This window comes from Triticum dicoccoides, chromosome 2A (assembly GCF_002162155.2).
Source record: "Triticum dicoccoides isolate Atlit2015 ecotype Zavitan chromosome 2A, WEW_v2.0, whole genome shotgun sequence".
In the NCBI taxonomy this organism is placed as follows: Eukaryota; Viridiplantae; Streptophyta; class Magnoliopsida; order Poales; family Poaceae; genus Triticum; species Triticum dicoccoides.
In genome coordinates this window covers 211,994,665-212,010,598 of record NC_041382.1, presented here as the reverse complement: position 1 = coordinate 212,010,598, position 15,934 = coordinate 211,994,665, and the positions used below count along the sequence as shown (strand labels likewise).

Sequence of the window (15,934 nt, the reverse complement as noted above, 5' to 3'; positions counted from 1 at the left end):
GTAACGCCCTCGACTGCTGACTATGGTGTTTATATGCAGATTAAAGCACAAGTTATCTGTTTTTTGCCGAAAAAGGGGTTTCCCTCCGCTTTGTATACAAAGCAACCAACCGAACCATACAGGAATAGGTGCTGGGGCGGAAGCAGCACAGTCACGCCCAAAAGAAAGGACAGAGAAAGAACAAAGAAACAAATGCCGACAACGGTGGATCAACAAAAAACGAAGAAGCCTCGCGACCACTGCGCCCACCAGGATCTTCCACCAGACTCTAAGGCTCCGAAGCGCCGGCACCTATCAACACCTCCAAGAAGGATCGCGACGATGATGACACTGTTGCCAAGGGTTTCCCCCGGTACACAACGAGGCGAGAGGAAGGGTAGCCCCCGACGCCCTCCCGGAAGGTCAGGTGGTGCCCACAAGCGTCACCGCGCCGGTGTCGGACACGCCGACAGGGGTTTCCCCCGATCCCAACCCGCACCTCGGGAGCTCCGGATCCAGCCACCATACCAACCACTACCCTGCGCTCTGTTTTGACTTGATAAAGTGAGAACTAGTGCAAAAAACACAATATAGAGAATGTATTTTTTGAGAAATGACAAATGGTATGAATATATCATCCGAAACATGCATATGAAACGTAACATCAAAAAAAGAATCAACCCTCGTAGTCTTCCATACGAAATATATCATCCATATATGGACCAACCATCATAGTCTTACATACGTGCACATATCATCCAAAATATGTACTAACCAATCATCATAGTTTCATAGAGCTTCCATCCATCTTCCCTGGCCCCTTCTTTGCCTTCTTGGCTTGGGTAGTATGTAGTTCTTCCTCCTTGGTTTCATCCTCTTCAAGATCAAGCATTTCATGCGCACAACCTAGCATCAACCGGGCAGCGAAGGTGCAGTCAAGCGGGTGTAGCTCAAGTCGAGGGCTAAGGTGGGCGAAGGTGCGGTGCAGCAGGAGCTCCGACGAGGTGCACAGACAACTTGAGCCGGCGGCGCAGGCGGGGATGAGCGGCGGCGGTGCAGGCGAAGACCAGGGGCGGCACGACTCAGGTGGAGCTAGGGGACGGCAGCGCAGCGGATCTCGTAACCGGTGTATGGTGGGGGGAGGAGGGCCCCTGATATGCACGCCCAGGTGGCGACAAGGCCAGCGGTGGTGGCGGCGGCCGAAACCTAGAGAGCCATTGCCTGGGAAATACCCAATGGTTCCTAGGTACATATGTACCCTATATGGAGATTTATTTTTAATAGTTAAACAAAAAGTCAAAATAGTGAAGAAACTATTTTTAGAATAAAGTTGGCTTACTTGCGCATTAGTATACACATTTTCAGAAAAAAGAAAACTATGTTGACTTCACAGCGAAAAAGACAAAATTTATTTGCTACTATAGATCACTATTCACGCTATTTTGACTGGAAATTTATCTTTTTTGAAAAGAAGTCAAAGAGGAATTTTATGTTTTTGTCACTTTTCTCACTAGTACAATGGAAGGTCAAGTTTTTATCAAAAATATTTTTAGAAATTTTTGACTTTTCGTTGAATTACTAATTTTTTTTGCATATAGGGTACATATGTACCCAGGAACCAAAAGTTCCCCTCCGCCATCGCCTCTTTGTTTCTGTTCGCTGTGTGAGAACGAAGGAGAGGAACGAACGAGAGGAGACCCTGTCGGTGGCATTAGTTGGGTTGGGACGGAGTGGCAATTCCATCGTAATAACAGGGAGATGTTGGCCTATTGTTGAAAGGGGGTAAGTGGCAGCTCGGGAATCAGCGAAATCGCTGATTCCGGTTTCCGGGCGTGCGTAGTGCATTTGGTAGAATCGATTCTACGAATCTGAGGTAAGAATCTGACCGTTTGTTTGAGAATCAGATTTTGGAGAGGCTAGAATCCGAGAATCACAATCTGAAGCCCAAACAAATGCCACCTAAGCATTGTGGGCCTTTTAGTCTGCTATGCTATAGCTGAGATGGCAGAGCCCAGCTTCTGGCCCAATCGGAAAATAAGATGTCTCAAAGAAAAAACAGAAAATAAGCATTGTGAGGGGAAAGGATCGTGTTGGACTAGGTTACGGAGCCAGCCACCGACTCCGGATCAAAGTACATCATGTGATTGCATTGCTAATTCGATTGGATCAACACAGATCGAGATGTACTACTAGTATAAGTATAAGGGGTGGGTTGTGAAAAGAAAGAAGAGAAATCACCTCAAGAATCAATCCGCACCACTACCAGGACATGATAGATACACTTACCAAGAAAAGAAATTGGTAATGTCAATGTTGCTGAGCGCATCGACGTGCACAGCGGAGTGGGAGCAGGGGGAGCACTTGTTCAAGATCTCCAATTACAGCATTCACAGGGGCATGGGCGTCGGCTGCTACATCGAGTCGTCATGGTTCACTGTTGGCGGCCATGAGTGATGCCTCCACTATTACCCGGACGGGTGTATGGAAGATGGCAAGGACGACATAGTGGTCGCTCTGGAGCTGAAGGAGCTGGACCACATGGCATTGACGACGCGGGTATCCTCCACAATCAGCTTGTTCCACTGGACAACCAAGCGGTTTTCTTCGTCGGTGGCCGCCTTGTCGGCCAATCTTCCCAATCCAGACTACTTTGTCACTCACAAGTTAAATAGGGGCGAGATGGAAGCATCAGGCTATGTTGTTGACGATCGTCTCACTATCAAATGCGCCTTGACCGTCATCAAGGAACCATATGTTATGGAGGAGGAGGCCCATATTGAGGAGGAGGAGGCGTCACCGACGTCGGAAATCACGGACCAACTCGGGAAGCTACTAGAGGCAAAGGAGGGCGTGGATGTGACATTCGAGGTTCAAGGAGAGAAATTTCCAGCACAGAAGCTCGTGCTAGCGATGCGGTCTCCGGTTTTCAAGGCGATGCTCTATGGGCCGATGATGGAGAAGGATTCAAGCCGCATCGTCATTAACAACATGCAACCTCTTGTCTTCAAGTTTCTTCTCCACTTCATCTATAACAATTTGTTGCCTGTCATGGGCGGTGATGACTTGCTGGATGGAGACGATAAGAAAGAGGTGACCAGGCACCTGCTGATGGCTGCGGATCGGTATGGCATGGAAAGATTGAAGCTTATGTGTGAAAGCATCCTCTGCAAAGACCTCGATGCCGAGTCCCTTGCAACTACATTGGCTTTGGCCAATCAACATACTTGTTCTCGGCTACAAGATGCTTGCATTCGATTTATTGCATCATCATATCTACTAAAATAGATGATGTGGTGGCAAGCAGAGGGTACAATCGGCTCAAAAGAACTTGTCCGGATACTGTAATGGAGATGTGGGAAAAAGCAACTAGGCTTCGCAAAACCTAGGATTGTTACTTTATGCTCATCTTAACTACGTACTCACCCTAAAAAGAGTACTTGCTTTTTTCCCAATAATTTTGTGGCCTTCTAGTGCTCACACATGTTTGATGGTATGGAACACGATCGATGAAGATGATCTACAAGGTAAATAGGGCTGGCATCGTTTTATCACAACCAAACTGTTAGGATTTTCTGGTTTTAGGATTACAGGCTAGACAGAAATTTGTAAAACACAACTCATATGCTTTCCTTGTAAGGTAATGACCATGACATGTTCTAAGCAGCTACTCCCTCCCTTCCGAAATGTAAGTTTTTTTAGAGATTTCAATACAGACTACATACGAAGTAAAATGAGTGAATTTACACTTAAAATATGTCTATATACATTCGTATGTAATTTTTATTAAAATCTCTAAAAAAACTTACGTTTAGGAATGAAGGGAGTAGAAGGGTGTGCTTTGCCCTTCTCAAGCAGGATTGTTCATGGAAGTTTTTGGCGTAATTTGTTGACCCAATAGAGCGACATGTCCATCACAAAGGCAAAACTGATCCCTCTCAAGAATAGACAGGGGCACAGGGCAAATATTCAAACACTGACGCTCTACCCATGAATGGTGAACATATATTTTGCATATATATTTGTATATCTTGGTCTACCTCCCAGTCTTTGTATAGTTGAGGTTGAAGCCCATATTGTACATATATACGTGCATCTGCACCCGATCAATATCATCGTGAGTTGCATTGCCAAACCCTTCTCTAACATGGTATCAGACCTCTCGATCCTACCCTAGCTTTCAACCAGCGCCGCTGCCGCCCTCTCCCCGCTGCCGCCGCTCCCCACCGCCTCCACACCCTGCCGCCGCAGCGTCCCTCCCTCCCGCCGCCGCCCTCTCCCCGCTGCCGCCGCTCCCCACCGCCTCCACACCCCGCCGCCGCCACACCCTGCCGCCGCCACACCCTGCCGCCGCCGCGTCCCTCCCTCCCGCCGCCGCCGCCCCGTGTCGTGTTGGGGAACGTAGCAGAATTTTAAAATTTTCTACGCATCACCAAGATCAATCTATGGAGTCATCTAGCAACGAAAGGAGAGAGGAGTGCATCTACATACCCTTGTAGATCGCGCGCGGAAGCGTTCAAGAGAACGGAGTTGATGGAGTCGTACTCGTCGTGATCCAAATCACCGATGACCAAGTGCCGAACGGACAGCACCTCCGCGTTCAACACATGTACGGTTGGGATGACGTCTCCTCCTTCTTGATCCAGCAAGGGGAAAGGAGAGGTTGATAAAGATCCAGCAACATGACGGCGTGGTGGTGGATGCAGCAGGATCCCGGCAGGGCTTCGCCAAGCGCAAGCGGGGAGAAGAGGTGTAACGGAGGAAGAGGGAGGCGCCAAGAGCAAGGGGGTGCGGCTGCCCTCCCTCCCCCCTCTTTATATAGGGGCCTTGGGGGGGGGGCGCTGGCCCTAGGAGATGGATCTCCAAGGGGGCGGCGGACAAGGGGTGGCTTCCCCCCCAAGCCAAGTGGGGGGCGCCCCCACCCCTAGGGTTTCCCAACCCTAGGCGCAGGGGAGGCCCAAGGGGGGGCGCACCAGCCCACCAGGGGCTGGTTCCCCTCCCACTTCAGCCCATGAGGCCCTCCGGGATAGGTGGCCCCACCCGGTGGACCCTCGGGACCCTTCCGGTGGTCCCGGTACAATACCGGCGACCCCCGAAACTTTCCCGATGGCCGAAACTGTACTTCCTATATATAAATCTTTATCTCCGGACCATTCCGGAACTCCTCGTGACGTCCTGGATCTCATCCGAGACTCCGAACAACTTTCGGGTTACTGCATACTAATATCTCTACAACCCTAGCGTCACCGAACCTTAAGTGTGTAGACCCTACGGGTTCGGGAGACATGCAGACATGACCGAGACACCTCTCCGGTCAATAACCAACAACGGGATCTGGATACCCATGTTGGCTCCCACATGCTCCACGATGATCTCATCGGATGAACCACGATGTCGAGGATTCAATCAATCTGTATACAATTCCCTTTGTCAATCGGTACGTTACTTGTCCGAGACTCGATCGTCGGTATCCCAATACCTCATTCAATCTCATTGCCGGCAAGTCACTTTACTCGTACCGTAATGCATGATCCCGTGATCAACCACTTGGTCACATTGAGATCATTATGATGATGCATTACCGAGTGGGCCCAGAGATACCTCTCCGTCATACGGAGTGACAAATCCAAGTCTCGATTCGTGCCAACCCAACAGACACTTTTGGAGATACCTGTAGTGTACCTTTATAGTCACCCAGTTACGTTGTGACGTTTGGCACACCCAAAGTACTCCTACGGTATCCGGGAGTTGCACAATCTCATGGTCTAAGGAAATGATACTTGACATTCGAAAAAGCTACAGCAAACGAACTACACGATCTTTGAGCTATGCTTAGGATTGGGTCTTGTCCATCACATCATTCTCCTAATGATGTGATCCCGTTATCAATGACATCCAATGTCCATAGTCAGGAAACCATGACTATCTTTTGATCAATGAGCTAGTCAACTAGAGGCTCACTAGGGACGCGTTGTGGTCTATGGATTCACACATGTATTATGATTTCCGGATAACACAACTATAGCATGAACAATAGACAATTATCATGAACAAAGAAATATAATAATAACCATTTTATTATTGCCTCTAGGGCATATTTCCAACAGTCTCCCACTTGCACTAGAGTCAATAGTCTAGTTACATTGTGATGAATCGAACACCCATGCAGTTCTGGTGTTGATCATGTTTTGCTCTAGGGAGAGGTTTAGTCAACGGATCTGCCACATTCAGGTCCGCATGTACTTTACAAATCTCTATCTCTCCATTTTGAACACTTTCACGAATGGAGTTGAAGCGACGCTTGATATGCCTGGTCTTCCTGTGAAACCTGGGCTCCTTGGCAAGGGCAATAGCTCCAGTGTTGTCATAGAAGAGAGTCATCGGGCCCGACGCATTGGGTATGACTCCTAGGTCGGTAATGAACTCCTTCACCCCGACTGCTTCTTGTGTTGCCTCCGAGGCTGCCATGTACTCCGCTTCACATGTAGATCCCGCCACAACGCTTTGCTTGCAACTGCACCAGCTTACTGCCCCACCATTCAAAATATACACGTATCCGGTTTGTGACTTAGAGTCATCCAGATCTGTGTCGAAGCTAGCATCGACGTAACCCTTTACGACGAGCTCTTCGTCACCTCCATAAACGAGAAACATATCCTTGGTCCTTTTCAGGTACTTCGGGATATTCTTGACCGCTGTCCAGTGTTCCATGCCGGGATTACTTTGGTACCTTCCTACCAAACTTACGGCAAGGTTTACATCAGGTCTGGTACACAGCATAACATACATGATAGACCCTATGGCCGAGGCATAGGGGACGACACTCATCTTTCTCTATCTTCTGCCGTGGTCGGGCATTGAGCCGTGCTCAATCTCGTACCTTGCAATATAGGCAAGAACCCCTTCTTTGACTGATCTATTTTGAACTTCTTCAATATCTTGTCAAGGTACGTACTCTGTGAAAGACCAATGACGCGTCTCGATCTATCTCTATAGATCTTGATGCCTAATATATAAGCAGCTTTTCCAAGGTCCTTCATTGAAAAACACTTGTTCAAGTAGGCCTTTATGCTTTCCAAGAATTCTATATCATTTCCCATCAACAGTATGTCATCCACATACAATATGAGAAATGCTACAGAGCTCCCACTCACTTTCTTGTAAATGCAGGCTTCTCCATAAGTCTGCGTAAACCCAAACGCTTTGATCATCTCATCAAAACGAATGTTCCAACTCCGAGATGCTTGCACCAGCCCATAAATCGAGCGTTGGAGCTTGCACACCTTGTCAGCATTCTCAGGATCGACAAAACCTTCCGGCTGCATTATATACAATTCTTCCTTAAGGAAACCATTAAGGAATGCCGTTTTGACGTCCATTTGCCATATCTCATAATCATAGAATGCGGCAATTGCTAACATGATTCGGACGGACTTTAGCTTCGCTATGGGTGAGAAAGTCTCATCGTAGTCAACCCCTTGAACTTGTCGATAACCCTTAGCGACAAGCCGAGCTTTATAGATGGTTACGTTACTATCCGCGTCTGTCTTCTTCTTAAAGATCCATTTATTTTCTATGGCTCGCCGATCAACAGGCAAGTCAGTCAAAGTCCATACTTCGTTTTCATACATGGATCCTATCTCGGATTTCATGGCTTCCAGCCATTTGTCGGAATTCGGGCCCGCCATCACTTCTTCATAGTTCGAAGGTTCACCGTTGTCTAACAACATGATTTCCAAGACAGGGTTGCCGTACCACTCTGGTGTGGAACGTGTCCTCGTGGACCTACGAAGTTCAGTAGTAGCTTGATCTGAAGTTTCATGATCATCATCAACAACTTCCTCTCTAGTCGGTGCAGGCACCTCAGGAACATTTTCTTGAGCTGCGCCACTTACCGGTTCAAGAGGTAATACTTCATCAAGTTCTACTTTCCTCCCACTTATTTCTTTCGAGAGAAACTCTTTCTCTAGAAAGGACCCATTCTTGGCAACAAAGATCTTGCCTTCGGATCTTAGGTAGAAGGTATACCCAATAGTTTCTTTAGGGTATCCTATGAAGACGCATTTTTCCGATTTGGGTTCGAGCTTTTCAGGTTGAAGTTTCTTGACATAAGCATCGCATCCCCAAACTTTTAGAAACAACAGCTTAGGTTTCTTCCCAAACCATAATTCATACGGTGTCGTCTCAACGGATTTCGACGGAGCCCTATTTAAAGTCAATGCGGCAGTCTCTAAAGCATAGCCCCAAAATGACAGCGGTAAATCGGAGAGACATCATAGATCGTACCATATCTAATAGAGTGCGATTACGACATTCGGACACACCATTACGCTGAGGTGTTCTAGGCAGCGTGAGCTGTGAAACTATTCCACATTTTCTTAAGTGTGTGCCAAATTCGTGACTCAAGTATTCCCCCCCACGATCTGATCGTAAGAACTTGATTTTCCTGTCACGTTGATTCTCAACCTCACTCTGAAATTCCTTGAACTTTTCAAAGGTCTCAAACTTGTGTTTCATTAAGTAGACATACCCATATCTACTCAAGTCATCAGTGAGGGTGAGAACATAACGATAGCCACCGCGAGCCTCAACACTCATTGGACCGCACACATCAGTATGTATGATTTCCAATAAGTTGGTTGCTCGCTCCATTGTTCCTGAGAACGGAGTCTTGGTCATTTTACCCATGAGGCATGGTTCGCACGTGTCAAATGATTCGTAATCAAGAGACTCCAAAACTCCATCTGCATGGAGCTTCTTCATGCGTTTGACACCTATGTGACCAAGGCGGCAGTGCCACAAGTATGTGGGACTATCATTATCAACCTTACATCTTTTGGTATTCACACTATGAATATGTGTAACATTATGCTCGAGATTCATTAAGAATAAACCATTCACCAACGGAGCATGACCATAAAACATATCTCTCATATAAATAGAACAACTATTATTCTCGGATTTAAATGAGTAGCCATCTCGAATTAAACGAGATCCTGATACAATGTTCATGCTCAAAGCTGGCACTAAATAACAATTATTGAGGTTTAAAACTAATCCCGTAGGTAAATGTAGAGGCAGCGTGCCAACGGCAATCACATCGACCTTGGAACCATTCCCGACGCGCATCGTCACCTCGTCCTTCGCCAGTCTCCGTTTATTCCGCAACTCCTGCTTTGAGTTACAAATGTGAGCAACCGCACCGGTATCAAATACCCAGGAGCTACTACGAGTACTGGTAAGGTACACATCAATTACATGTATATCACATATACCTTTAATGTTGCCGGCCTTCTTGTCCGCTAAGTATTTGGGGCAGTTCCGCTTCCAGTGACCACTTCCCTTGCAATAAAAACACTCAGTCTCGGGCTTGGGTCCATTCTTTGCCTTCTTCACGGCAGCTTGCTTATCGGGCACGGCAACTCCCTTGCCGTCCTTCTTGAAGTTCTTTTTACCCTTACCTTTCTTGAACTTAGTGGTTTTATTCACCATCAACACTTCCTTTTTGATTTCTACCTCAGTTGATTTCAGCATTGAATATACATCAGGAATGGTCTTTTCCATCCCCTGCATATTGAAGTTCATCACAAAGCTCTTGTAGCTCGGTGGAAGCGACTGAAGGATTCTGTCAATGACCGCGTCATCCGGGAGATTAACTCCCAGCTGAGTCAAGCGGTTATGCAACCCAGACATTCTGAGTATGTGCTCACTGACAGAACTATTTTCCTCCATCTTACAGCTCAAGAACTTGTCGGAGACTTCATATCTCTCGACTCGGGCATCAGCTTGAAAAACCATTTTCAGCTCTTTGAACATCTCATATGCTCCGTGTCTCTCAAAACGCTTTTGGAGCCCCGGTTCTAAGCTGTAAAGCATGCCGCACTGAACGAGGGAGTAATCATCAGCACGTGACTGCCAAGCGTTCATAACGTCTTGGTTCTCTGGGACAGGTGCGTCACCTAGCAGTGCTTCTAGGACATAATCTTTCTTGGCAGCTATGAGGATGATCCTCAGGTTCCGGACCCAGTCCGTATAGTTCCTGCCATCATCTTTCAGCTTGGTTTTCTCTAGGAACGTGTTGAAGTTGAGGACAACATGGGCCATTTGATCTACAAGACATATTGTAAAGATTTTGGACTAAGTTCATGATAATTAAGTTCATCTAATCAAATTACTCAATGAACTCCCACTCAGATAGACATCCCTCCAGTCATCTAAGTGAAACATGATCCGAGTTAACTAGGTCGTGTCCGATCATCTCTTGAGACGGACTAGTCAACATCGGTGAACATCTTCATGTTGATCGTATCTTCTATATGACTCATGCTCGACCTTTCGGTCTTCTGTGTTCCGATGCCATGTCTGTACATGCTAGGCTCGTCACGTCAACCTAAGTGTATTGCGTGTGTAAATCTGGCTTACACCCGTTGTATTCGAACGTTAGAATCTATCACACCCGATCATCACGTGGTGCTTCGAAACAACGAACCTTCGCAACGGTGCACAATTAGGGGGAACACTTTCTTGAAATTATTACGAGGGATCATATTATTTAAGCTACCGTCGTTCTAAGAAAATAAGATGTAAAACATAAATAATTATCACATGCAATCAAATAGTGACATGATATGGCCAATATCATTTGCTCCTTTTGATATCCATCTTCGGGGCTCCATGATCATCGTTGTCACCAGCATGACACCATGATCTCCATCATCGTGTCTTCTTGAAGTTGTCACGTCATCTATTACTCCTACTACTATGGCTAACGGTTTAGCAATAAAGTAAAGTAATTACATGATGTTATATGTTGACACGCAGGTCACAAATAAATTAAGACAACTCCTATGGCTCATGCCGGTTGTCATACTCATCGACATGCAAGTCGTGATTCCCATTACAAGAACATGATCATCTCATACATCACATATATCATTCATCACACCCTTTGGCCATATCACATCACAAAACACTTGCTGCAAAAACAAGTTAGACGTCCTCTAATTGTTGTTGCATGTTTTTACGTGGCTGCTATAGGTTTCTAGCAAGAACGTTTCTTACCTACGCCAAAACCACAACGTGAATTGCTAGTTTCTATTTACCCTTCATAAGGACCCTGTTCATCGAATCCGATCCGACTAAAGTGGGAGAGACAGACACCCGCCAGCCACCTTATGCAACTAGAGCATGTCAATCGGTGGAACCAGTCTCACGTAAGCGTACGTGTAAGGTCGGTCCGGGCCGCTTCATCCCACAATGCCGCCGAATCAAGATAAGACTAGTAACGGTAAGATAATTGACAATATCGACGCCCACAACTACTTTGTGTTCTACTCGTGCATAGAAACTGCGCATAGACCTAGCTCATGATGCCACTGTTGGGGAACGTAGCAGAATTTTAAAATTTTCTACGCATCACCAAGATCAATCTATGGAGTCATCTAGCAACAAAGGAGAGAGGAGTGCATCTACATACCCTTGTAGATCGCGCCCGGAAGCGTTCAAGAGAACGGAGTTGATGGAGTCGTACTCGTCGTGATCCAAATCACCGATGACAAAGTGCCGGACGGACAGCACCTCCGCGTTCAACACACGTACGGTTGGGATGAAGTCTCCTCCTTCTTGATCCAGCAAGGGGGAAGGAGAGGTTGATGAAGATCCAGCAGCACGACGGCGTGGTGGTGGATGCAGCAGGATCCCGGCAGGGCTTCGCCAAGTGCAAGCGGGGAGGGGAGGTGTAATGGAGGGAGAGGGAGGCGCCAAGAGCAACGGGGTGCGGCTGCCCTCCCTCCCCCTCTTTATATAGGGGCCTTGGGGGGGGGCGCCGGCCCTAGGATATGGATCTCCAAGGGGAGCGGCGGCCAAGGGGTGGCTTCCCCCCCAAGCCAAGTGGGGGACGCCCCCACCCCTAGGGTCTCCCTGTTGGGGAACGTAGCAGAAATTCAAAATTTTCCTACGTGTCACCAAGATCTATCTATGGAGAGACTAGCAACGAGGGGAAGGAGAGTGCATCTACATACCCTTGTAGATCGCTAAGCGGAAGCGTTCAAGTGAACGGGGTTGATGGAGTCGTACTCGTCGTGATTCAGATCACCGATGATCCTAGTGCCGAACGGATGGCACCTCCGCGTTCAACACACGTACAGCTCGACGATGTCTCCCACGCCTTGATCCAGCAAGGAGAGAGGGAGAGGTTGAGGAAGACTCCATCCAGCAGCAGCACAACGGCGTGGTGGTGATGGAGGAGCGTGACAATCCTGCAGGGCTTCGCCATGCACCTACGGGAGAGGAGGAGGTGTCACGGGAGGGAGGGAGGCGCCAAGGGCTCAGGTATGGATGCCCTCCCTCCCCTCCACTATATATAGGGGCAGGGGAGAGGGGGGAGGCGCAGCCTTGCCCCTTCCTCCAAGGAAGGGGTGCGGCTAAGAGGGGGGAGGAGTCCATCCTCCCCAAGGCACTTCGGAGGTGCCTTCCCCCTTTAGGACTCTCCCCTTTTTCCTATATCTTGGCGCATGGGCCTCTAGGGGCTGGTGCCCTTGGCCCATGTAGGCCAAGGCGCACCCCCTACAGCCCATGTGGCCCCCCGGGGCAGGTGGCCCCACCCGGTGGGCCCCCGGGACCCTTCCGGTGGTCCCGGTACAATACCGATGACCCCGAAACTTGTCCCGATGGCCGAAACAGGACTTCCTATATATAGATCTTTACCTCCGGACCATTCCGGAACTCCTCGTGACGTCCGGGATCTCATCCGGGACTCCGAACAACATTCGGTAACCACATACAAACTTCCTTTATAACCCTAGCATCATCGAACCTTAAGTGTGTAGACCCTACGGGTTCGGGAGACATGTAGTCATGACCGAGATGTTCTCCGGTCAATAACCAACAGCGGGATCTGGATACCCATGTTGGCTCCCACATGTTCCACGATGATCTCATCGGATGAACCACGATGTCAAGGACTCAATCAATCCCGTATACAATTCCCTTTGTCTAGCGGTATGGTACTTGCCCAAGATTCGATCGTCGGTATACCGATACCTTGTTCAATCTCGTTACCGGCAAGTCTCTTTACTCGTTCCGTAACACATCATCCCGTGATCAACCCCTTGGTCACATTGTGCACATTATGATGATGTCCTACCGAGTGGGCCCAGAGATACCTCTCCGTTTACACGGAGTGACAAAATCCCAATCTCGATTCGTGCCAACCCAACAGACACTTTCAGAGATACCCGTAGTGTACCTTTATAGCCACCCAGTTACGTTGTGACGTTTGGCACACCCAAAGCACTCCTACGGTATCCGGGAGTTGCACAATCTCATGGTCTAAGGAAATGATACTTGACATTAGAAAAGCTTTAGCATACGGACTACATGATCTTGTGCTAGGCTTAGGATTGGGTCTTGTCCATCACATCATTCTCCTAATGATGTGATCCCGTTATCAACGACATCCAATGTCCATGGTCAGGAAACCGTAACCATCTATTGATTAACGAGCTAGTCAACTAGAGGCTTACTAGGGACATGGTGTTGTCTATGTATCCACACATGTATCTGAGTTTCCTATCAATACAATTCTAGCATGGATAATAAACGATTATCATGAACAAGGAAATATAATAATAATCAATTTATTATTGCCTCTAGGGCATATTTCCAACAGTCTCCCACTTGCACTAGAGTCAATAATCTAGTTCACATCGATATGTGATTAACACTCAAGGTCACATCCCCATGTGACTAACACCCAAAGAGTTTACTAGAGTCAACATTTACCATGTGATTAACACTCGATGAGTTCTGGGTTTGATCATGTTATGCTTGTGAGAGAGGTTATAGTCAACGGGTCTGAACCTTTCAGATCCGTGTGTGCTTTACAAATCTCTATGTCATCTCCTAGATGCAGCTACCACGTTCTATTTGGAGCTATTCCAAATAACTGTTCTACTTGGAGCTATTCTAAATTGTTGCTCCATTATACGTATCCGGTATCTCTACTCAGAGCTATCCGGATAGGTGTTAAGCTTGCATCGACATAACCCTTTACGACGAACTCTTTTACCACCTCCATAATTGAGAAAATTCCTTAGTCCACTAGTTACTAAGGATAACTTTGACCGCTGTCCTGTGATCCATTCTTGGATCACTCTTGTACCCCTTGACTGACTCATGGTAAAGCACACTTCAGGTGCGGTACACAGCATAGCATACTGTAGAGCCTATGTCTTAAGCATAGGGGACGACCTTCGTTCCTTTCTCTCTATTCTGCCATGGTCGAGCTTTAAGTCTTAACTTCATACCTTACAACTCAGGCAAGAACTCCTTCTTTGACTGATCCATCTTGAACACCTTCAAGATCACGTCAAGGCATGTGCTCATTTGAAAGTACTATTAAGCGTTTTGATCTATCCTTATAGATCTTGATGCTCAATGTTCAAGTAGCTTAATCCAGGTTTTCCATTGAAAACACTTTCCAAATAACCCTATATGCTTTGCAGAAATTCTACGTCATTTCTGATCATTAATATGTCAACAACATATACTCATCAGAAATTCTATAGTGCTCCCACTCACTTCTTTGGAAATACAAGTTTCTCATAAACTTTGTATACACCCAAAATCTTTGATCATCATCAAAGCATACATTTCAACTCCGAGATGCTCACTCCAGTCCTCAGAAGGATTGCTAGAGCTTTGCATACTTATTAGCATATTTCAGGATAGACAAAACCTTCCGGTTGTATCACATACAACCTTTCCTCAAGAATCGTCGAGGAAACAATGTCTTGACATCCTATCTGCAAGATTTCATAAATAATGCAGTAATTGCTAATATAATTCCAACAGACTCTTAGCATCGCTACGAGTGAGAAAGTCTCATCGTAGTCAACTCCTTGAACTTGTCGAAAAACGTCTTAATGACAAGTCGAGCTTTCTCAATGGTGACACTTACCATCATTGTCTGTCTTCCTTTCAAAATCCATATGTACCTAACAGCCTTACGACCATCAAGTAGTTCTTCCAAAGTCTACACTTTGTTTTCATACATGGATCCTCTCTCGGGTTTTATGGCCTTGAGCCATTTATCGGAATCCGGGCCCACCATCGCTTCTCCATAGCTCGTAGGTTCATTGTTGTCTAGCAACATGACTTCCAAGACAGGATTACGTACCACTCTGAAGTAGTACGCATCCTTGTCATCCCACGAGGTTTGGTAGTGACTCGATCCGAAGTTTCATGATCACTATCATAAGCTTCCACTTCAGTTGGTGTACGTGCCACAGGAACAACTTCCTGTGCCCTGCTACACACTTGTTGAAGTGACGGTTCAATAACCTCATCAAGTCTCCACCATCCTCCCACTCAACTTTTCGAGAGAAACCTTTCCTCGAAAAAGGACCCGATTCAAGAAACAATCCCTATTGCTTTCGGATCTGAATTAGGAGGTATACCCAACTGTTTTGGGTGTCCTATGAAGATGCATTTTATCTGCTTTGGGTTCGAGCTTATCAACCTGAAACCTTTTCACATAAGCGTCGCAGCCCCAAACTTTCAAGAAACGGCAACTTAGGTTTCTCCAAACCATAGTTCATACGGTGTCGTCTCAACGAAATTATGTGGTGCCCTATTTAAAGTGAATGTGGTTGTCTCTAATGCCTAACCCATGAACGATAGTGGTAACTCGATAAGAGACATCATGGTATGCACCATATCCAATAGGGTGCAACTATGACGTTTGGACACACCATCACACTATGGTGTTCCAGACTGTATCAGTTGTGAAACAATTTCCACAATGTCTTAATTCTGTGCCAAACTCGTGATTCAGATATTCATCTCTATGATCATATCATAGATCTTTTATCCTCTTGTCACGACGATCTTTCAACTTCACACTGAAATTACTTGAACCTTTCAATAATTCAGACTCGTGATTCATCAAGTAAATATA

At 46.7% G+C, this 15,934-nt stretch overlaps 1 pseudogene; it reads left to right on the top strand.

Annotated features, from left to right (window-relative positions):
- Positions 1 to 2,460: 2,460 nt before the first annotated feature.
- LOC119357799 lies at positions 2,461 to 3,365 on the top strand (annotated as a pseudogene).
- Positions 3,366 to 15,934: the final 12,569 nt, after the last annotated feature.